Consider the following 24,625-nt stretch of genomic DNA (forward strand, 5'->3'; position numbering starts at 1 on the left):
GTGTGTGTATGTGTGTGTTTGTGTTTCTAGCCTTAAATCCCCACTTCATCTTGCTGCACAGACCCTCTGTAATTGCTACATCACATACTGGAGCTGCGGCATTGGTTTACCCCTGCAGAAGTCAGCTGATGGGCTGCAACTTCATTATTTGGTGGTCAGGGGCATAAAATTGAATTCATCCCTCTTCCCCCTTTCACAGAATAAATGGAGACATCAAAAAGTCCTGCCTTTAGTTGTATGTTGGTTGCGATTGACCCAAAGAGGGAAAACCACCAAAGGTTATTGTTAAAGAAGCTTGCCGTTCATATTGTTTTATCTAATCATGTTAATGGAAAGTAAACCTGTGGAAGTAATTGGATAACCAAAACCTTGTGAATCAAAGTTCTTTTAAAGGACTCTGGGAGATTTGCAGGATATGAACCCAATCAGTTCTTGGCTTTATATATAGATTGTGGTCAGTAGCCTACAATCTTTTTCAGAGAAATGTGAATTATAGTTTTATTTTGGAAATCCAAAGTCCTGGATTCTGGAGGAGTAGAGGAGAGGCACAGAATTCAACGAGCAACTTTTACAGAACGTCATGCTTCCCTCTGCCGATGAACTTTATGGAAATATTGATTTAATTTTCCAGCAGGACCTGGCACTGGCCCTTCCAGCGAGTAGGACCGGTACCTGTTTTAATGACCACTTTATTTACCAGTGTGCTTGATTGGTCAGCTGACTGGCCCAACTTGAACCTCATGGAAAATCTGTGCAGGATTGACGAGACAAAGATGAGAGACCCGAGCTGGTCAATGAGATGAACTAAAGGCTTTTAAAGACCAGTGGGGATCTTTGCATTTTCAATTCAGAAAATTAAAACTATGTCTGTAACAACTCATTGAATGATTTGAGTACCTCGATTTTTTAAATTCCTTCAGGCAAATTATCTGACTTGAGGCTTCGTTAAATTACATTTTACTATGTAACACTGCTTTCCAGCTGGATGACTTTATGTTGCGCAATACTCACTTACATTGGTGAGTTGTTGACAAATGCTAAGTGAACTTGTCATTTTCAGTTTCTTACCAGTGAAAGTGTGCGATATCAGTAATAGTTGGATTGTAATTATAAGATGAAAGAATGGTTGCACGTTGCTTGGAAACATCTGCATCCAAAAGTACCATCCGTCGCAGGTTTCAGTCAATGTGACATAATTTCCCGTGACGTTATGAAGTAACTAGGAACCCTTTCCTGGTAAACTCCTGACACTACAGGGATGTGTAATATCTCTAGCCCAGCGCTGTCTGTCAGAAATCCTCCCTGCAGGAACGGACCGATCCGTTTGCAAACGCTGAATCAGATTATAACCGCTGGACTTAAGCCAGATCATCAGCATCATCATAAAAATGCATCTCTGTTATTTCAGTTATCCTTGTCTGATCTTGGGATTTTTGACCAGAACTATGTCAGAGTAGCTCCAGTTTAAATTTCTGATGTTTTATAGCGCTTGTTATCAGAGCCTTATTGAAACGAGCTACAGCGTGGCGGTTCATATAAACATATATATATTTTTAGCTGTGTTGGGATTAAGAAAACAACTGGTGTGTTTCTTAGTGAGGCTGTGTCTGGCGCAGCTCTGCAGTGCCTGGCGCTGCCGATAATTAACAGGACCAAACCAGTTCTGAAGTGCAGTCGACCAGAAGCCAAAAATTTAAATGTTCTCTTTCCACTTACGCAGCACTTGAGCTGAACACGGCTTAGTAAAGTATTCGTATATTTCCATCAGATTCACATTGATGCTTCATGATGTAAACTGATAAAAAATCACCTGGAAGTGCAGGTGAGTTTTAAAATCAGGATGGATCTCTTTGTTCACAATAGTTTATGTCTTGGAAGTTGTATCTTTTCTTAATGGAGCAAATTCCTCTCTGATGGTGCTGGTCTTCACTCTCTACCTCTAAGTAAAAAAGAAATAAAGACTCCTAGGAAAGAACTACTGAGTCCAGAGCTTAATTTAGCATGCCTCTGAGGGGCAGCGGTGGACAAACAAGACTGAATCTGTGCCACTCCGCTGGCACCGATCCATGCAGCATTCTCCACAGATCACCTGCCAAACTGACTAATGTCGCCTCTCTTTTCTAATTATATGTTCATTAACTATCTGTTGCAAGGAGAGCTTCTCATCTTCTGGTACTCAAATCTTCTTGCAGTGATCATGTTAATTAGTCATTTCTATTTTCTTTGCTGTTAATCTCCTGTAAGCATCTGATTAAGTGTGGCATGGTTGAATTGCTTAAACCTTGAAGAATCAATGCATAGAAACAGTCAAGGAAAAAAAAAATCAATAACAGTTTCACCTATCTAGCTCCTGTAAGTCATTCACTAAAGCAGACATTTGGCTCCTTGTCTTTCAGAAAAAGACCTTGAAGACATTGACACAAACACACTTCATTAAAACTAACAGTTGAAGCTCCTGCTTGGAATCAAGCTGGCATATTTTCTGACAGGAGTGGCAGAAAGGCAGAGAAAATGTTAGACTAGGAACAAAATAACCTGAAATGAAACAACAAACAGACAATTTAGGTTTTATGATAAATAGAGGTGCACAATATATTGAATTGGAATGGCTGTTGCATAATTGATGTCTGTTATACGTAAAGACGCATTGGTCTGAAAATCTGGCTGATATAAATATCCGAAAATAATAATATTGTTATGGCCGATAACTGAGACCCATATTATTTATCCTACTTCTTCAACACTGTGGAGAAACAATCACACTTCAGTTAAACTCCTCAGCATCCAGCGGTGCATCACTGTCACATGATCAAATAAATACCACATGACCAACCACATACACTCCTGAATCAGAAGCAGCAAGACAATGGAGAAAAAAGCTTTTTAATACCAGCCCAGTTTTAGTAATTGAACAAATAAAGTTAATTCTCTTTCCACTTAAATACATAATACATAATATCTGATGTATTTCTAGTTATATCAGTGTTTATGAAAACATTTGCCAAGCAGCCAAATGTTTATTGGTTACTGTTTTCAAGGTGTAAAATACTGTTAACTATTTGTTACATAAATCTGCTACTCCATTAAACTCAACTTGACATCAGTGCTTGTATCCAGGCCATAGGGAGAGCCAGAGTGTATTGACACAGTACCAGCATTGTGTCTGCTCTCAGCTCTCTTACTTCCCCGTGAATCAAGGCGTAAAAGCAGTTGAGAGGATGTTTGGACTCATGAACACAGACAGTTTATCTAAGCCATATGAAAGCTCCTCCAGCGACTGGTTCTTCTGCTGCCAGTCAGAGTCCTCCTCATGGTCATCCTGTGAGCTGTGTGTTGATTTACTGTTCCACTCTTCATGAAACCGTGTGCTTTGAGATGGCCATCTGACAAACAGTCCGCCATAAGAAACGGCTTCAGACCAAGTCTGAGTCTGGCTTTGTCTGCTTGTGGCTCCCAAAGGGAAACTACGATGGAGGCTCTTCAGGCTGAAGCCCTGATGATTTATCTGTCCCTGCAGACTCCTGGTGACACAGCGACATGGATCAGACTCCATCAGGCATTAGGTTCTGTCCCATGCTTTACCTTCACTGCTGCCCACAGCACTACGGAAATATTTAAGACGTGCGCTCCTCTTGAACAACACGTGATTCATGATTGAGCTGTCTTTCGATGGAAATCCTGTCCAGGTGAATCTCAATAAATCCCAGATAAGCTGCATAGATGTCTCCAAGGTCTGGGTGGATGGGAGATGGGGACCTAAAACTTCTCATAAATTTGTGCATACTGCTAGAAGGAATCAATCAAAGGGCGTTGAAGCTTTGGTCGGTCTCTCTGTGCATTAAGGGATTTAAATACAGAGGAAGAAAATGGAGCAGCTGGATTTTCTGAGCTGTTATCAGCAGCTTTTAAATGCCACAACAGATGGAAAAGTGTCCTCTTGTGCTTTATGACAATTTTAACTTTGATCTACCCCCCAACCTGTTTGGTTGAGTTAATATAACAAGACGTCAGGAAGTGGGATCAGTGTGTGTATGCGCATATTTTTACACACAATTATTCCATCAGCTGTTCCTTGGATTTATGTTTAGTAGTTAAAAATCTTTACTGTTGCAGCTGTAGAACATGTTATCTGAGGGCTTGCCATGATCCTCCGGTATTACTATTCCTGCGTGGACCCGGTGTTCTGACCTGACAGGGAGCCCATCATGCCAGGTACCTTGGAGGTCCTCCGCCGATGTTTGGCGGCTGCTCTGCCGTATGTAAAGCAGGGATCAGTGTAAACCCCGGTTAAGCTGAAACTGTGCCCACCGGTGCAGAACCAGAACAACCCCCGCCACCTCTGCCGCTGAGCCAGCTGTCACCAGCCTGCTCTCACGGAAGACTCGCGCTCCGTCCACGCATGCAGCCGACCTCTGACCTGCACACACGGGCTATAATCCACGTGTGAGCAGACCACTTTGTTCATAATCTGTCTGTCTGTGTGTGTGGTCTTGTGCTTTGAGTTACTCTCTCTCCCTGGTAATTTCCACTGTACTGTCATTAACACATTTTCTGAGACACGACTGATGGTAGAAAGGAGGAACGAGGTCATGGATGGGAGAATAAGCTACAGTTAGGGCCAGAAATATTTGGACAGTGACACAGGTTTTGTTATTTTAGCTGTTGACAAAAATATGTTCAGAAATACAATTTATATATAATATGGGCTGAAAGTGCACACTCCCAGCTGCAATATGAGAGTTTCCACATCCAAATCGGAGAAAGGGTTTAGGAATCATAGCTCTGTAATGCAGAGCCTCCTCTTTTTCAAGGGACCAAAAGTAATTGGACAATGGACTCTAAAGGCTGCAAGTAACTCAAAAGGCCTTTCCCTCGTTAACCTGTAATCAAGTAAGTAGTTAAAAGGTCTGGGGTTGTTTCCAGGTGTGTGGTTTTGCATTTGGAAGTTGTTGCTGTGACCAGACAACATGCGGTCAAAGGAGCTCTCAATTGAGGTGAAGCAGAACATCCTGAGGCTGAAAAAAAATAAAAAATCCATCAGAGAGATAGCAGACATGCTTGGAGTAGCAAAATCAACAGTCTGGTACATTCTGAGGAAAAAGGAATTGACTGGTGAGCTTGGGAACTCAAAAAGGCCTGGGCGTCCACGGAAGACAACGGTGGTGGATGATCGCCGCATACTTCCTTTGGTGAAGAAGAACCCCCGTTCACAACATCAACTGAGGTCCAGAACACTCTCAGGGAAGTAGGTGTATCTGTCTCTAAGTCAACAGTAAAGAGAAGACTCCATGAAAGCAAATACAAAGGGTTCACATGTAGATGCAAACCATTCATCAATTCCAAAAATAGACAGGCCAGAGTTAAATTTGCCCAAAATCACCTCAAGAAGCCAGCCCAGTTCTGGAAAAGTATTCTATGGACAGATGAGACAAAGATCAACCTGTACCAGAATGATGGGAAGAAAAAAGTTTGGAGAAGAAAGGGAACGGCACATGATCCAAGGCACACCACATCCTCTGTAAAACATGGTGGAGGCAACGTGATGGCATGGGCATGCATGGCTTTCAATGGCACTGGGTCACTTGTGTTTATTGATGACATAACAGCAGACAAGAGTAGCCGGATGAATTCTGAAGTGTAACGGGATATACTGTCAGCCCAGATTCAGCCAAATGCTGCAAAGTTGATCGGACGGCGCTTCACAGTACAGATGGATAATGACCCCAAGCATACAGCCAAAGCTACCCAGGAGTTCATGAGAGCAAAAAGGTGGAATATTCTGCAATGGCCAAGTCAATCACCAGATCTTAACCCAATTGAGCATGCATTTCACTTGCTCAAATCCAGACTTCAGACGGAAAGACCCACTAACAAGCAAGACCTGAAGGCTGCGGCTGTAAAGGCCTGGCAAAGCATTAAGAAGGAGGAAACCCAGCGTTTGGTGATGTCCATGGGTTCCAGACTTAAGGCAGTGATTGCCTCCAAAGGATTCACAACAAAATATTGAGAAAAAACTTTTTTGTTTGGGTTATCTTTATATGTCCAATTACTTTTGAGCTCCTAAAATGTGGAGTGTTTGTAAACAAATGTGTACAATTCCTACATTTTCTATCAGATATTTTTGTTCAACCCTTTAAATTAAACGTTACAATCTGCACTTGAATTCTGTTGTAGAGGTTTCATTTCAAATCCAATGCGGTGGCATGCAGAGCCCAACTCACGAAAATTGTGTTACTGTCCAAATATTTCTGGCCCTAACTGTATATGCACGTTTTCAGCCACATTAAATGAATGCACTATGACTTGAAGGGAACTGTTTTGTTTTATCAAGCTAAATTATAATTCGAAATGTAAAAAACGTCACCACTTCAACTCTGTGGAGTCCTGGTGCACAGTAAAGCTTGACGATAAAATGATACTAATTTATATCACAATTAAATAGTTTTCTTTTAGGTTGATACAGACCTTCAATATATAGAAAAAATTAAAACCCAATAATAATACCAAGAGTTGTCACGTACCAGTCATGACTATGTAAATTTACATTGATGCAGAAACGGCTAATGTCTGTGTAGCTACAGCCTCTTATGTCAGAAAACAGGAAGGACATGATTAAAAAAAACGAGTGAAATTAAGTAAAAAGACAGAAGATTCATAGTTTATGAGAACGGTCCAAACAGTTGAATCGTGTGGAGGTATCTTGGCTATTTCATTTACGGACAAAAACTAAATTAGCAAACATTGCAATTCATGTTGCGCTCATGTTCTGAAGATGTCTGTTAATACCACAAACATCCTGCACCAGTGGCGCCCCCTGGAGCATGCACAGCGTATAATTTTATAGTTGAAAGCGCGTGCCAAGCCCCCCGGAAACGTCTGTACAGCATAATATCTGAGCCAGCACAACTCTACAGCACTGAGGCAGTTCTCCCCTAAATGCAGTATGGTTTGTTTTTCCGAGCAAAGACTATACCTATATTAATACATTTTTATATGTTAAAGATGCTTAAATGTGCATGGAGGATATAAACTGATACTGTTTGTGTCTTTTTATGTTTGTCTTTTATTGTTTATTGTTAAAAAATAGCAATATTTAAAATGAGAAAAGAAATTTTAAGAATCTGTAATTCTTAAAATTAATGGATCAATTATACTTATTTGACATCAGCAAAACAACATGTCCATTTTGTCCAAAGTCAGTTATTGTCCCTGGTTTAACATCCTGGTGATAAATGCCTCCTCAGCTTGTCAGTGTTCTGCAGAAACCTGCTAAACATTTGATTGGTCATTTAATATTAAAATGAGAATTTATCTAAAAACACCAAATATTACACACATCCTATCAGTTTATTTCCAACAAAGCGTTTTTAAAATAATTTACTGAAAAGCAAACAAAGCTGTCTTCTCCATAAGACTTTTTGGGTTATAGTTTTCTGTGGAAATGATGACATTGAGTTTGCAGAAATTAATTTGGGTCTAGAGATGCTGAACTAGTTCCTTGTCTTATCGAAGGATTGTTTAAATGGTGTCTCAGACCCACACCGCCTTCTAAAACCATCTTTCAGGCTTTGTTGATAATTTTTGGCTGCGATTCTGAAGTGACAATGGCGCATTGGATAATACTGAAGAAGTGTGCAACAAAGAAAGCCAAAAAAAGCCCAGAGTACGTCATGATCACAAGTCACCTCTGCCAGCTGAGACACCAGAACATTTTGTGTCACTTTTTGTTGGCCTGATTCCTTCAGATGAATCTTGCAAAGTTGAACGGCTCATTCTCTTTGGACGTTTAAAGATGTCTCGTGGGCCAACCCAGCACACACACGTGCACTTTGCCTCTAAGGTTATCATTGTCATCATTCTTCACTGAAATGCTCCTCACCGTGTCGTAGCTCAGGGCTAAATATGACAAATGAAGCGGCACACATGCAAAAGCGAACCGAAAACGATTAGACTAATCGATTTCCTGCATGTGCGCACGCTTGGACCACACATGCACCCTCAGGTTAGATCCGTGAAAGGTAGAGGAATGACAATAAAACAGAGGCAATGTCAGCACCACCCCCGTCCTTCGTTTCTCAGCCCACAACGTGTCAGTTTTCCTTCTCAACAGGGACAGGACGGGAGACGGGTGCAAGTGGCGCTGTGCCGTGAATATAAATGGGCCTGGAGTCTCTGTTGTGCTTGCAAGAGCAGCCGTAAACTTAGAGCAACACAGCCTGCTACAAATTGTCACATATTTAAGATCTCATCTCAAAGCTTGCAAAAGCGCTCTCAGCACCGCTGTGACAGATTAGCGCCGGAGCGTCCCCCCGGATCCTCAGGTTTCCACAATGTGGAGACGAATAGATCATGTGATGATGCACCATCACCTGATTGGGAGTGAGATTTACAACTCTGTCATGACCTTGGGTGGATGTCTCTGATATCCTACAGCCATCCTTTTCTTGCAGTAACAGGTTTACTGTCCTGGATGCTTGCAGCTGCCTGTCAGGCAGCGTGGATAAAACAGATATCTGTGCAGCCAGGTGTGCCTCTTGTTTTAGTTTTTCCATTTTGCCACACGTCCTGCCAGTCTTATCCAGTTCTTCTTAGTTTTTCATACAGAGAAGAGAGTGTCAGGTGTGAAGACCGCAAACATATTACTATTACAGTGTCATAAATTAGAACGCCATCAAAAAAACTCCTTCATTTTAGTAATTCAGTGTAAAAAATGCCTTGGCTGATGCTCATGCAAACAACTTAAGTTCAGCAGACTCAGCTTTGTGGACCAAGCTGCAACATTTCACACATATTTAGTTGGTGTCAAACGAGCCAAACCCTGAACAACCTCTTCAGCTACAAAAGCAAAGGAAGTGGATTAGCAGAGCTGCTAACAACTGATAGTGTCATCCAGGACGTGTTACTGTAGAATATTGTCTCTGCTGCCTGGATATTGAGCTGTTCAGTCAGAGGTATCTTCAGACTCTCTGGAAAACTGAGTACTGCTAGTGGAGATCACTCCTGCCTACAGCATCACCATCACAACGCATGTTGGAAGACACTTGGACATTATGGACAATATACGACAACATTTAATCTACCTTTTGAGATAAATAAGGTATTTTTAAACCAAAGGTAAGTTTTGGTTGTTGAACCTGGTAACCGGTAACTTTGCTTTGTGAGTAAAACATGCAGCTGTTACAAAAAGGACAGTTTGTTCCATCCTTACTTTGTTTTGCGTAAATTAAGTCAATCCTTGTTTTTATTGCTGTTATTGTACAAATGTGTTTTTGTGTCATAAGGGCATTAAATTGTAAAAAAAGAAAAAAGCACTTTAATCACTGCATGTATCAGATGTTATTGATCAGTCTCTGCTTCAGTCTGACATCCAGCTGCAGATTCCTCCATCACGCTTGTTGCTGTGTTGATCCTGGCAGCGATCTTTGTGTGTGTGAGATTATATGTCACATTGGTTTCTTTGCTCTCTTATATATACACACACACACATATACGAATGTAGGTATGGACGTTTGAATTACACACGCCTGCGTACATCCAATTACTGAAGCCAAGATATGGTTGGCATAACATAATGAAGAGCCATTTTTCACCAGCCTAACTGGTGCTGCGGCATCCCACCCCACATTCTGCTTTATTCTGTGAAATAAATGGAGGGAAAACATGTTTTCACCCGTAGAACAGATGATTTTGTCCCCATTTCTATATCGGAAAATAGTTGAGTTACTTTTGTTGGGGTTTGAAATATTGGTACCAATGAAATAACCCTCTAAATATTGAATTAATCTAGATAAATTACTTAGAAGTAGAAAGGAACATTGCCACTATTATAAATGTAAAAGTGATACCTGGGACTTTATTGCATTCATTTAATTTAATTAATGAAAGTAAAAAGAATTCATTCAATTTATCACATTTTTCTTTTTTATATGCAAAAGTTCTGACCTGGAACTTTTGTATTGTGTTTCTAGTACGCCAGTAAATGTGACGCACAAACATCTGCAAAGAACAGCGACAAAGTTGCTTCTGTTGGCCGACGGTGGGCGACTTTCTACTTCAAGAAAATGGACTGAGATGTTGGAAAGGACTATTGTTGTGTTCATGTTATGCTATAAGTAGGTATCCCATCAGCGAAACTCTTGAGGCCTGAAATAGCATCTCAATGCTAAACATGTTGATGCTAACGCCAGAGTCCGCATTTCTAAAGAAATATCAGGGTTCCTCAAACACTGGAGAGATGAACTTTACACCAATCTGATGGTTGAGGAACCAGGACAACTGATTAAAAACTCTGAATATCTTTATTGTTGAGCTCATACAATTTAGCAGAAGAAATGGTTTTTGTGTTGAGTGTTGCTTATTTTAATTAATCCGATTAATTATAAACCCTGCAATTAACTCGATTAAAAAGTTCTGCCACTATTGAGAACAAGGCAAGCGTTTTTCTGTGATCAATTTAGTCTGTATCTATAAAAATATGTATCTTTGTCAGACGTTTAGTTTTTTATAGACTCAGACCAGGAGAAGTTTCGTTTCTTTGAACCAACCTTTGCTGACCTGTGACCTTGATGTCATTGATGAAATAATGTGTAGAAACTCGGGTTTTAAATGATTAGTTAATCTTGTCACTGATATAGTTAAAGTTCTCTGATGATGCTGTGGCATTATTATCATAGCACCACCGCTGTTCGTTTGGTCTTTTACAATCATTTCTCTACTTTTACAAAAACCTTTTTCTGTCTCTGTTTTCAGTTCTCTGCCTTTAAAATTCTTTTGTTTCTCAGTTGTTTTGGTTGTTCTGGCATCCTGGGTCTTCATTGGCAGTTCAATTTGCCCTGCAGCAGCAGCTCATGTCCAGCAGGCAGGTATCAAAAAAGAATCTGTTTACAGTGATGCATCGATCCACTCTGCTTAATCTCCCCCGGAGCGGAGTGTCTGAAAGCAACAGTTACAGTCACCAAACATCTACAACTTGTGTAAAAGCCAAACACAACATCCAGATGTTTGATCGGATTCTCTGCGCTCTGATAATTCTCAGAGAGAGGAAGACACTAAACACTGACACACAGTTGGGAGAGCAGCAGAAAGCATCCCTATCCGGCTCCCAGTTTGGAAAAGTGGGAACATTTGATCATGCGTTCTACGATTTCCAGCAGCTGACATTTGAATGAAGTGATAGTGACACATGAAAGCAGCACAAAGTGTTGGATGAAGGTGATCTTTACCTGCGGCGGCAGCTCACATCCAGCTCTGGCTCATCACCACTCATCCCGTGTCCTCGGCTTCAGCTGTCCTTCCCCACGTTTTTTTTCCCTTCCCCTCCTATCCTTCCTCTTCGTTCTTTTTCTTCCTCTCCCTTCCTCCTCCTTCTTCCTCCCCCTGCACTTGTTTGAGTCTATTTCAGTAGCAGCAACAGTCGAGCCCGCTGCGACGGTGGCATGGTTTCCAGCACTTTGGCAGAAGGTCACATTATCACTCGCTGGTTAAAAGGGAGGAGGGAAGAAGAAGAGGAGCAGGAGGAGGAAGGGAAGAAGTGATGGAGGTGAGCAGGTGTCAGAAATTAAATCATGGTTTCCCCTGTAATTGTTCCAGGATAAAGTTGAGACAGGAATGTTTTCGGGTCAGATGATAGATTTCAGATTACAGAGCAGTTAGTTACATTTCACCCGTGAGACTTCAGATAGCCTTAAAACTTCAGCCATGTTAAATTTGAGAATAATCCTCCCAATTCTAACCCTTCGTTTCGCTCAGCGCTGTCCGGTTCAAAAAGACGCAGAAGTACCCCATGTTTGGTTGAGACAATCCTCCACGCTGCGTGCCCCGTCTTTCACACACTCTGCAGGGTGACCCAGCCTCCCTGTCTTCCCCTCCTCTGGTGCAACCAGCCACTCCATCAAATTAAGAGTCAGAGAAATGCTCCAGCTGCCCGGGATGAGGCTGTCAGCGGCCAGCGACAGATGGCCGGAGTCGGGGTCCAGATGCCCGTCAGCCGCTGGAGTTGGGAAGCAATTGGACGCTCTTCTTGGCCTCCTTGGAAGCACAACTTCCTCTCTTCTTCTTTAAGCTGCACTTGTTGTTCAGTTGTGCTTGTTTGTGTTTCGTCTCATTTCCCCACCTGGATCCCTCCTCCCAACATCATCAGAGCTCCTGCTCTGGCTCCAGCAGCCGGCTGTAATCCTGACTCCTACATTCATGTCACAGGAAGGGCTTGTGAGCTCTAATCATTATGTAGTAAGGATTTATCCTGAAACTCTCCCTCCCTCCTCCAGCTCTCCCTCTCTCCCTCACCCATCCCGTTAGCTTCCCTCGCTCTGCTGTTGGTGCACCGGCCGTCCTACAACTCAGCCTTTCAACAGCCTTCATCACATGTCGCGTCTCCTTTTTATGCAACCCTAACCCTACTTCTGCTGATTCTGGCTTGTTGCGCTTCGGGTCTCAACAGTTTTGCCCTTGAAGAAATCTCTGGGACACACAGAGTCAGTGATCTGTTTTCCTTTCTGTGTTTGCGCCGGTTTCCAGTGAACAGTAAGCAAGCACCTCCTCACTTCCTAGTTAATATTAACTTAGTAAATAAAAGAACAAAATTACATGTCAGTGCATAGTGAAAAAAACGGTGTTGCTGTGGCATATTTCGTCCACCAGAGCGCAGCATTATGATTGTCCTTCTCTGTGTGTCTGAAGACGTCCCCGTCCTCAGGACAGATTCTGGAACACGTTTGGATTGAGTTCTGATACCAAGGCTGGCTTGAAATGAACTTTTACAAACATCCAGAATGAGTCTTATAAGATCTTCCAACCGTGTGAAGGTCATTCGTCTTCCTCAGGTCTAAGAAGAGACTCCCAGGTTGTGGCTTCATTCACAATGATGATGTCAGACATGGAATTACATCCCCCCCAACATAAAATGAACAAAAGTAATTTTTAACCCTTCTGTGGTTTTAAGAGCTGGGTTTTGTACTCTGTGTGCGGTCCAATGGGGTTGCAGTAACCCTGCGTGTGCTTTCATAATTTCCGTTTTTAATTGTGTGGTTTTTTTTTTGGAAAGTTCTTGTCTCATGATGGAAATTGTGTTTGACTTAACCTTGTTTTTCTCAACTATTTAACTAGTTTTTTGGTAATCAGGTGTTGAGCAGTGGGATAAATCGGTTTTATCAATTAATCACATTTTTATTTTTTGAAGATGGAAAATCTGGATTTTTTTTCTCCAAAATATTGCTTGGGTTTCTGTAGTTCAGAAACCCACTTTCTCATCTCTTTGCTCTACATCATCACTCGTGAGAGAAAACGTGAACACAATTGCTCAGGTTTTCATCCCTTGCTATTATCAGGGTTTTTATATCTTGACTCTAAATACCCTAAAACCACTTGTCCAAAATATCGTCCACTTTTTACTTTCTGGTAATTTCCATTTATATTGGGGAGTGTTATTGACTTTTATCCTACCTGGAGTAATCAGTCGTCTTTTCTTCTCTTCTGTTGCACGTCTTTTAGCTGGAGATGGCACCCTGCTGTGTAACAGTAGTAACATGATTATCGTTCAGCACTGTGGTGGTTACTGAATCTGGTCAAGCTCTTTATTTGCACCTCAGTCCTGAAGTTTATAACTCAGAACTCTTTAAAAAAGTTGGGCACACTGAGACAAACCGGCTTTTCTTTCTTCTCACCACCAATTTGATGCATGAAGCCATTTAGGTCAATTTTCTTGTTCATTTCAGGGACACCATTCCCATTTTGAGATCAGAAAACCAAACCCAGATCACATGTAGAACCATCTCATGGTTCTGTTTGTGCCTTTTTGTTCAGAAGAGAATCAATTATTGCAGTTACATTTGCAGGGAAGAACCTGGCATCTTGTAAACACTTCGCCTCTCTCTCTCTCCTGGCTGTAGTGGGGCTCGTTTTTCCCCATATGGATGAATCCCTTGAAAAATGAATCCTTTGAGGCTGGAGGGCTCGTGGGGATTTTATGAGCCTGTCAGAGCTGCACTGAGAGATGTGACAGGGAGGCCATATTTGTTTCTCTGCAGCCGGCGCTGGAGGCGGTGCTTCATGACCTCATCAATCGCCAGACAATAACGATCCCACCTCTTGTTATCAACAGCTTATAAAGTTAGCTCCACAGTGATCAATAAGGCAAACGGATAAGAAAATAATCAAATGTTTAATTTCCTCAGTGTGTTATTGCAGCTCAGAGTTAGTAGTCTGGAGAAAACAGTGACAATAAACTCTACAGTCATAATGAATTAATGTGAATATTATAGAAAAGTTCATTTACTTTGGAAACTCCTTCACTACGCACCGATGTTTTCAAACATTTATTTCTGTTAATTATGATGATTTTCTGCTTCCGGCGAATGAAAACCACATTTTAAGATTAGAATACTACAACAGAGTACGACTAATGACCGTTTTAATAACTCATTATTTTGATGATTAATCAATTAAGCATAAGCTTCAGATTTTTCATTAGAAAACTTAAAACTTTTAAAATAATATTAGAAATGCATTGAAATAAACAAACAAGTCAATGAATTTTTTTAGGTAGAAAAATAAAAATGTTGCCTATGATTCAGTAACATGGCATTGCTTTAATTTATTAGAACCAAGTGATGCTAAAACTTTGCAGCTTGAGGAGTTTTGGCTTAAAGATATTTACAGTCAATTGTATTTTATTTTAAATAGAAAATGTATTTTTGTTTTATACAGTTTTGGCTTAATTACTGCCCTGACTATGTTGTTTTTTCAGCAAGTTGCCTTTTTGAGTCTACATTCTTCAGTTGATTGATTATTAAATTAGTTGACAATTACTTAAATTATCGATTCATCATGAATAATCTGATTAATCATTTTGGCTCCAAAACAAAGTAATAGAAAAACATTTAAATATAAAAATGTGGGCTAAAGTATGTTAATACTTGCTTCAAAGTTATTTTAAAAAGATGTTTTTAATCTGACAAACAAGCCTCATTCAAACTGATATCCTAATTTGTTTGTAACAGTCTGAAGTGCATCTTATTTGTTATTGCTGAGTTGTTGAACAGTTATCACCTCTGATATCAGCTTCAAATACTGTACATGCACAACAGTGTAAGAAGACAGAAAATACAACTTTGCTTTGTTAAAGGATACAGAATGTGGGTGAAGAGAAGAGAGAAAAAGGTGCATCTGTGACGTTTTGCTTGCATTTGGGTGGAATCTGCGAGCCAGTAAAAGAAAAAAACTATAGTGATGGCGTTTTAAAATGTAATCTTATAACTCTATTTAAATGTAAAGTCGTAGTACACAGCCACCAAGAGTCCTTGATCTAAACTCTAACTGTAAGGCTTTGACTAGGCAGGTGGGCTGATGGAGGAGGAAGTAACACATGAGGGCGACAGCAGAGGGAAAGGCTGACATATGTTCCCTCGCTCTGTGGCCTGGCCTTCCTGCTTCATCACACAATATGGCTGAACTCCGAACATTATCCTCTCGTATGGAAAACCCGGCGTCATCTCGGCCGTCGCTGCGGCCTTTACCGTCACGCTCTCCTCCTGTGTATATCAAGTTGCTCTGAGCTATTTTCAGCAGAATTTCAGCGGCTGAGCTGTGACAAAACAGCGAGTTAAAAGGCTAAACTGGGCTGTAGTGCTTCCCAAGAGAGGGACTGGATTTATCCCAGTTGTCTCAAAGTATCGACCAGCAGTGGTTCAGCTGGGTTTCTCTGTTACAAGCTGTGGTTCTTCGTGACGCCTTCATGGAAAGACGTACATAAATCCTTTGTTACAAAGTCATGTAAGGTTGTTGATCCATTGTGAATCACACAGTGGATCAGCATAATGAGTGGTTTGACCACTGACATTTTCCTTTTTCTTCCAGCTGTGATTAAAAATATACTGGTTTAAATGGCTACAATTTAGTCATATAACAAACATATTTAGTGGCAACATTGGAATGGAAATAAAAATAACCTTTAATGTCACACAACGGGGAAATGTCTGTGACACACAGTAACAGCGTACGCTTGGGAACCAAATCAATGTTCTGTTGAGCAACTTTAAAACTCCAAAGTGTGTTGGCTTGGCCACTCCAGATGTACATACAGGATCCTGTGATCTAAACTAATGAGGATTTATTCACATCAGCAGTACAAATGGTTTCGTTGTCTTCAAAGTTGAATAAATACTGTTTGCAAAAAATATGTGTAGAATTTATTAGTTCCAACGACATGCTTTTAAGAAACTACCGGAGTAAAACTGAAATACTTGGTGACAGTTTCTGTGCTGAGGCTGAGCCGGGGGCCGTATTCATGTCTGTTTCAACCAGACATTGTCATCTGAGTCTGAGTGACCATTGGCCGTCCTGAGGCAGGTGTTTGTCGGCAACCTGTTGGGTCATTAAGCATCTGAGAACCGCCGCCAAACTCAGACCTGATGCCTGATGAATGATGCGCTCTCTGGATGCCGATCAGGCCACCCATACGATTTCCCACACACGTCACAAAAAGCAGCTAATCAGAGTAAATGAAGACAAAATGAGGCTTTGGGGGTTAGAAATGGTTTGCCTGCTGTCAGAAAGTGTAAAACATGCAGCTCAGCTCCACCTGTATGTTTAATTGACACTGAATTAGTTTATCAGTGTGTAATGCTGACAAAACTGTCAAGAGAAAACTATCATAAACACACAATTTCAGCCAAAACATAATCTGAAGTAAAAATTTTATGGTGTTTTTTACTTTTTTGATTTCTCATTTTTGTACAAGTTTACATCTTTTTGCTCATTAATAATTTACATTCTAAACCCATTAATTTGGACGTATTTCTAAAGAAAGCTCAATTCATCGTTGTCTTTGTTTTTTATTTAATCTTCAATTTTCAACTTCTACTGCAGATTTACAACAGTGAAATATTTACAGTCTAGTTTATCAGAATAAGTCAATAAGGTTTATTTGGATAGCACATTTAAGCAACCCGGCAGTTCATAGTTCTTTACATCCTGGAAACAAAAACATCACAAATACATAAAATAAATAGACAGTCATATCTGAGACAAAATATTACAGCTGGTTATACTATTTATTCACAGCAAATATGGACTGCAGTAAGTGAAGACCTCACCAATTTCTCTAAGAAAAGCTGCAATCGACTTGAAATTCTCAGTAACAGCCAACAAACTCAGTCCACACATAGTAAGAAATCCAACCGCTGCTGTCCATTAGCGTTGTCAAAGTAATTCATATCTGGATGTAATCAATACTAATCATTCAGAGACATTTCTACCACTTGTCCTCCTCTTTCCACCTCTCCACTGTCAGCTGCAGCAGAGAGATTCAAACACAGCAATTAACTGTTAAACATTGCAGCCACCATTAAAGTTTACGACTTTAAAAGCAAAGCTCTTAGTTTCTGATGCAGCTTTTTCTGTTTGGTTCACACATGATTTACTAAAACTGTACTGAAACATTTTCAGTGCAGAATTATTTATGCTCATAAAAGTAGGGAGGAATATGCTAACATTAGCTTAGCAGTTTAGCAATATGTCTTGGATGTAAACACTGAGATGTAGCTTAATGTTTTTAAAATGTTTTGCTGTATTAATTCACGTTCGAACAGATCTGAAGCATCAGTAATTTATCCTCAGATTGTCCTCAAGTCAGGAGATGCAGTTTAGCCCAAATAGCAAAATAGCAAAATCCCAGAAAGCGTTTGTACAGGCAAATGTATTTTAACACCTCAGAGTGGAAGTAGAACATTTAGAAAATATTTTTATTAATTTGCAGAGAAGTTACTAAACACAGACAGGATGTAGTTAGTAACTGTGGATGAAAATCAGGATGGTTTGAAATGGAAGAAAACGTGTTTAATAGTATTATTTTAATCCTCCACACATTTAAAAAAATTAAACCAATATAGTTAAAACTATACATTCAACAAATAAAACATCACAAACCTTTTTTCTCACAGTCTGAAATTAAACCAGACCAAACTTATTTTTAGTTCAGTGAAAATCACCAAAATGATTTATACTCACTAAATTCCACAATAATGACACAATATGTCAGATTATTTATAAATGCCTTCAAAGTCTGAAATTTACATCAATTTCTGTCAATATTTGGTTGATGGTCAAACTTTTGCTGGAGTTTTGCCCCATTCTGACTCAAGATCCAAATCTACAGACCTTGTGAGGATAAAGCTGATAAAACAGAGTCATTATTCACAGTGAAACTGAAAAGCTGCTCAGCGAGGAGGAAGCCAAACTACCATCTAGAAACCAGATGGTAGTTTGCTTCCCAATACTGAAGGAAATGTTTGTAACGTTATGGTTTCAGCTGTAAATGCAAAACCTTGAGTTATGAAAATTATTCATAACAGAAAACATGAACATTTCCAAGCATTCAGTCAGAAGTTGGTAATCTTTGTACATTAACAGTTAATATTTTGAATTCATGAATATCACATTAGGAATTTAAATAATTAGGTAATCAAATTCCAAACGTGTGAGGAATTAAAGGCTTTCAGGTTGAGTAACTCCGGTTAATATTCATAAACGCTCATAAGAGCAAAGATTAGTTGAATTTGAAGCTTTTCCCCTCCTCTTCTCTTTGAATCGCTGTCGGATTCTCTGCAGGCCGGCTTCACTAGTTAGCACCAACCCTGAGGTTTCTCACACACGCAGCGCAGCACAGGCAGCTGCTCTCTTACCCAGTGTAACAGCGCCCTCTGGAGGCCAGCCACAGGACAGTTTCAGCATCATTCCAACAGCCGTTAGTTTTGTTTTGCCTTCAAATCCTTTCCTGTTAAAATGATAATAAAAATAAAACAGTTTTCATGTGAAACATGTGAAGAGTCCTCCGCTCCGTTTCCGGCTCTGCCTCCACCTGCATGTGTTTGTTTGGCTGCTTTTCCACGAGAGCGTCCCTGCCAACTCCTCGCATAATCCACGGGGTGAATAAAAATGGATTTGGCTGGAGCAGACTCTCAGTAAGCTGCCTTAAACCAAACAGAACTCTACACAACAGTCTCTCATGTATATCACCACTTTTATTACTGTTTATTAAACCAGTGTTAGACCTGCATCTACACATCTCCCCCATGTTAACTGAAACAGCTCAAATGCTGCCTAAAACAGTCATCTCAACCAAACCCACAGGTAACAAAAAATTCTCTTTGGTGACAGTTTCACTGTAAAGAAAAGCAACATCATTTTAGCTGATTTTAGAGAGCAGAGGGTGTGAGAGAGAGTGTTTCCTGGCACGGCGCTCTGGCCTCCCTCCGTCTCCAGAGGCCTCACACGACAGACGGGTCGCAGCGAAGCCGCAGTTTAAATCCGGTATGCAGATGGACACCAGTAGTTGTTCTAAATCCTGAGCGCCTTGGCACCGGACAAACGCAGAGAGGCTGTGGCGTTATCGGGTCGATGTGGTAGCTGCTCCGTGGATCACATGTGGGCCAGACGGGGCTCAGGTACCATCAGCTGTCAGAGAGATGTTCTTGGATTGGATTTATTTTTGTTTTTGGATCATTAATTCTGTACAGACTCACCCTCTCCTAAATAAAGCTATTCTCACGTTGGTAGAGACAAAGTCAGAAAGAGCTGCAACAGAAAGCTGTTAACAGTTAATGATTTGGATTCGTGCAGAATAATCTTCTCAGTAAAAGTAGAAGACTCAATTCATTCAGACAGGAATCACGCCATGTTGGCCAGACAGCGAATAAACTTCCTAATTCCTGCTCAGTTGATCAAACTGGGAAACCGGCTCATATCGGGCAGAGATTTACTCACACATCTTATTTGATCTGGTTCGTACTCATCTTGTTTTTAGTATTTGACGTGATGCTGTTAAAGTCCAAATGCCTTGAAATGAAGGCATTTCCTTCAAACAGAAGGCAGAAGAATGTTTGCAAAGCAAATATAAAATATGACCTGGACAAACTCAATGTCGCAAGAAATGCAGGAGAATATAGAAAACCTTCATCTCTTTCTCCAACTGGGCTGAATTTTCACATCCAGCACTTTAGCTCTGGATATTCCTGATTTTCTACATTTAGATTTTATATCCTGGAGTGAAGAGAGGATGCATTTTTTTCACCATCTCTGTCTGCTTGTTTTAGATGTACTTTGATCTACCTGAACAGTCAGATGTGTCATTTTTAGTGATTTGTCTCCACCCTCTGGACATGTAGTGCAACTGCAGATTGTTTTGTGTTACTTGTAGTTTAGTTCAGTGGGTAGAAATCTTTCCCTTCAGCCAGTCAGTGTGTCGATGATGGATGTTAAATCTGAAGCTTGTTTTTCTAAATCTTTTCTGCAGATACTTTCTTAATTGACAATAATGTTCCAGTTTTATGTGGCTGCTGCTGTTCCTCTCATCTGATGAGTCGGTGAGATCTTCTCTCTGAGATGTTGGTGAAAGCGGCTGCAGATGGCTTGTTGTCGGGCCGAGCGCCGCAGTGTTTGCAGCAGATGGTGGAGTGCTGAGCTGATGGATGCTCTGTCTAAAACTCCAGACAAGAAACCTGCTGCTCCCTCATCATCTGAGGAAACTCCGAGTAGCTGAGCAGGACGAGGCTTCATAGCTCTTCAACATCCAGACAACACACACAGAGAGCGCTGATAAATGTTTTGGCGCCTGATTTATTAGAGCCATAATGTGGTTTGTATTCCGCCCCGCTGAGACTTGTTATTGTTTGATGGGAAAGAGGCTGTTGAGGACTGCAAAATGGAGCTCTGCTTATAAGCTCGGTCCGATGATGGACAGAAAAATGGAGCAAATTTGGATTTGATTATCAACATAGAGTACCAATCATTCTTTAACTTCGGGTTATGTTTTAATCGGATGTTACTTATATTGGAGTGTCAGTTACGGAAAACCAGAAATATAATTCACCATTTTCATGTAAGTTAAGCAAGTCTTATTTTTAAGAGAGCTCTCAGTTAATCAAAAATGTTAAACATCAAACATATGACTGTTTAGGAAAGTAAAACTGAGGGTTTGGCTTTCTTAGAAGAATGTCAATATATGTGCACAATTATTATGCAACTAAATGAAAAATACACTTTGTTTCATTTGTTTGAGAAACAACTCAACTCTTTGCAGTAAATATTTTTAACATAAAGTGACCAATATGACTGTTACTTTTTAGTAACGATCATCAACGTCTATTTATGGAGTCAGTTCCTGATTTGTTGATGATCAGCTTGCTGTGCAGCAGCAGCCACGTCCTGTCAGGTACCAGAGGTGGATTGTTTTCCTTCATTGTAAATCTCTGCTTTAAGATCTGCCCACAAGTTTTTACTTGGGTCCCGATCAGGATGCATGGAGTCTTGTCCCGCTTGAAAATCACTGTGTTTTTTTTGGAAAGATGCAGACTTCTTCCTGAGCTGCTGCTTGAAGAAAGTGTCTCTAAAAACTCATAATAGGTTGTGGAGTTCATCTTGAGCCCTTCTTCAATCTAAAAAGGTTCAGCCAGCTAGAAATCTATTTCTTGGCCCAGTTTTAATACTTCAGCTTTTTGTTCAGTGGTGATTGATTTTCAGCCATGTCTCTGAACTCTGAACATCTTCTACTTCTTGGTACTTTTGGTAGTTTGCAGACCTAAAATATGCTTGATTTTGTGTGTGTGTGTGTGTGTGTGTGTGTGTGTGTGTGTGTGTGTGTGTGTAATTCTTAGCATTTATTTCTTTCTCAACAGGTTTTCTGTGACCTTGTTTTCTGTTTGCAACAAAATGCTTTGATAAGCTCCAATATTTGAGGAATTTCAAGAGTGTTGGATCCTTCTGAGAGGCTTTTGGTTATTTTGGACTCTTTCTTGTATTGTGCTTTTACCCATTTTGCCTAAAGAAAAGAAACTGCCTAATTGATATGGGGTGTTGCCCTCCAACACCCCATGGAGGCGCTGGAGGGCTCCTCCATGGGCTGGAGGCATCCTGCTAGTTTTTACCTTAGTGTCCGAGGAGCCGTAGGGTAGACTATGACTACTAATCCAAGTCCATCATGCTTCGGTGAAAAGCAATTATTCCCGAGGGGAAAACATTTAAAACTGCTGCCAATCTTCCCAGAAATGGACGTCCCAGCAAATTCAACAATGTTTCGAAATGTTTCTCACCTTCTTGAGTCTTGTTTCAGCTTGCAAACCCTGTGGCTGATCTCTGAAACCTAAAGTCGTTACATCACTGCATTGACCCATGAAGAGTCTTGTGGACATTGAAGGGTCTGTATGAAAACCACATGACTTCATTCAGATTCTACATATGTATAAAACAGAATTCAAATTTAATTAAATTCAAAACACTTTATTGGTTTCAAATGTAAATTTAACAGAATTATGTGACATTTACTCCTGTGGTTCATTGAAAATGTCTTTTCTGCTAGACAGTGTGTTGATTCACACAAACCACCAACACACCACCATTAATACCAGTAAGCAGTTTGTCTCCGTCTCCTGAAATAAAACACGCCACAAATAAAAGAAATAACATTGCATGTTTGAGATTAAAACTTAGCAATAATTTCTAATATATGTTTTCTTCAAATAAATAATGTAAATTGATGAGAGTGAACTGTTTTTAATTACTCGCCTGCCTGTTAATTTCCCATTTAGCTCTTAGTTTTTCACAACTTTATCATTTTAACTCCTTGTGTTCACACATGGTGATCTTGAATCTGTTAGAATTCAATCATTTTTAGCTAATGGATATTACATTTCTGTTATTATTCCCTCAGTATTAACTGCTAAGCTAATACTCATGATGGTGAATTTATGGAGAGGTATCCTTGAACCCGATGTAGCCACAGGTCTATGTGTGTTTATATGCACAGGCATTACTTTTAACCCGACAGTAATAAGTGATTTAGAGGACTAAACTGTGGGCCAAACCGCCACCAGGAGTCAGCCATCACTTGGCTCATGAATCATCTTTGTTAATTGCGTTCGCCATCAAATAAGCACAAAGGAGTGCTGTACCTACAGAACTGACGGCACTTACAGATACCCCTGCCGTGTTTTTCTTTGACACCAACAGACTCCTGGTTCTGTGTTCCCCTCTGTTAGATGTGCTGTGACTTGATATATTGGGTCTTTTAGCCCCCACTTTGGCTCAAATCCAAGGCCCATTTGTACAGATGGGATTTTACGTGGGCCATTTTAGCAAAGCACCCTCCCCATAAAGCCAAAGTGTCTCATCACTTCATAATTGTGTGATTATGGTCAATTGCTGTGGTTGGGGTGACAGATTCTATTTGAGCCCAACAGATGCTTTTATCATATTTTAGATCTCCATTTGACCTTAATCAAGCGTTGCATGTATGAATAAAACAGGGAGATAATATTTTAGTGATGAGGCGGATCAGGTGGGAGACGCCAAGGCTCTGAGGAAAGATCCAACACAAACAAGTGGACTATGAACTGCAGGGGCCTCCAGACTGTAGAAGACTGATGAATTATGCCACCATGTGGGAGGTAGAGGACATTGCAGCTACAATATGACAGCAAAGTACATTTAAACTACAATAAATTTGAATTAGATGTCCTTGTGTTAACATGAATTAGGCTTTAATACCCCGACTTATAATATGCTTACATATGTGTTACATTTGTTCAAAACCTTTAACTGAGTTTGAATCTTTCCTAACATTCCTGTTCTTGAAAGAGCTGCGTTATGGCTCAAAAGAGTAGCAGATTCAGAATAGTCATTATTTCTTCTTTTCTGTGAAGAAGAGGTGAAATAAATAAAGCTGCTAATTCATGGAATCTAAAAGCTTAGAAAGGAAAACCTGAGCATTGTGAATATGTGCAAACACTCGGCGTAAAGGTAACTTGCCTCCCATTGGTGGTTGAGCTGACAGCATCCTGCTAAACTCAGACACAACATTTAAAATTTTAGTATTTTGTCTTTCAGTTTTAATAATGGGTTCATCTTAAGATGCAATACTTAAGTTTTATGATAATAATCATTAGATGCATTACAAATGTGAGCAAATGTTTGTCCATTTTCTGCTTATGTCAAAAAAAACTTTTGCTATTGTGTTGTTTCATTAAATAATAAATAAATTAAAATCACGTCAATAAGCTTGTTCAGCAACGAATGTAACCAGGTCATCATCTACCAGAGGAGACGTCGGCGTCTTATTCAGGTGTTGGCGCGGCTTGAAGCCCCGCCTCCTGGAGAGCGGCGTTTTGAGAAACGATAGTCGGCCATTTTACTGACGAGCTCTGGATTCAACAGGTTGGAATGACACGTTTTATGAGCTGATAATCGCTGCAGGTTGTCTGAGAACAAAAACAAATCATCATCCTACCACTTCCTGTCTTCTTCGTCCTTTTCGTCAGTAGTAACATCCACCTGCTGATTATGTGACGCGTAAAATGAGCTTCCATACGCCTGGCGCAAAAAGCTTTTATTAAACAACTTCAGTTCCTTTTTTTTAATTGTTCTTTGTAATAAGCAAATTTATTTTCATCATTTTAATTTATGCAATTTTACGGTTAATTGCAATTCAGTTTTTAAAAACAATCATCAAGAGTTCTGCTTCATCCAGAACTCTTGGTATTTGGATTTTGTTGCAACAGTTTTAAAGTTAAGTGTCAACAAATCTGTTTATTCAACAAACTCAGAAATAAGTTAATAATTTTGGCAGGTTCAATTTTAT

General features: G+C 40.2%; 1 protein-coding gene and 1 long non-coding RNA gene across 2 annotated transcripts in view; one reads left to right on the forward strand and one right to left on the reverse strand.

Annotated features, from left to right (window-relative positions):
- grin2ca (glutamate receptor, ionotropic, N-methyl D-aspartate 2Ca) overlaps positions 1-12,200 on the reverse strand; it is a 50,285-nt gene extending 38,085 nt beyond the window's left edge. The window contains exon 1 of the mRNA XM_055052105.1: positions 11,223-12,200. The gene's annotated coding sequence lies outside the window, so the exon portion shown is untranslated. The remainder of the gene's footprint in view (positions 1-11,222) is intronic.
- The window catches only part of LOC129373950 (uncharacterized), an 83,575-nt gene that overhangs the window by 40,605 nt on the left and 18,345 nt on the right, over positions 1-24,625 (forward strand). The window lies entirely within an intron of this gene.

Source organism: Poeciliopsis prolifica, unplaced genomic scaffold (assembly GCF_027474105.1).
Source record: "Poeciliopsis prolifica strain line A6 unplaced genomic scaffold, Auburn_PproV2 SCAFFOLD034, whole genome shotgun sequence".
NCBI classification, from domain to species: Eukaryota; Metazoa; Chordata; class Actinopteri; order Cyprinodontiformes; family Poeciliidae; genus Poeciliopsis; species Poeciliopsis prolifica.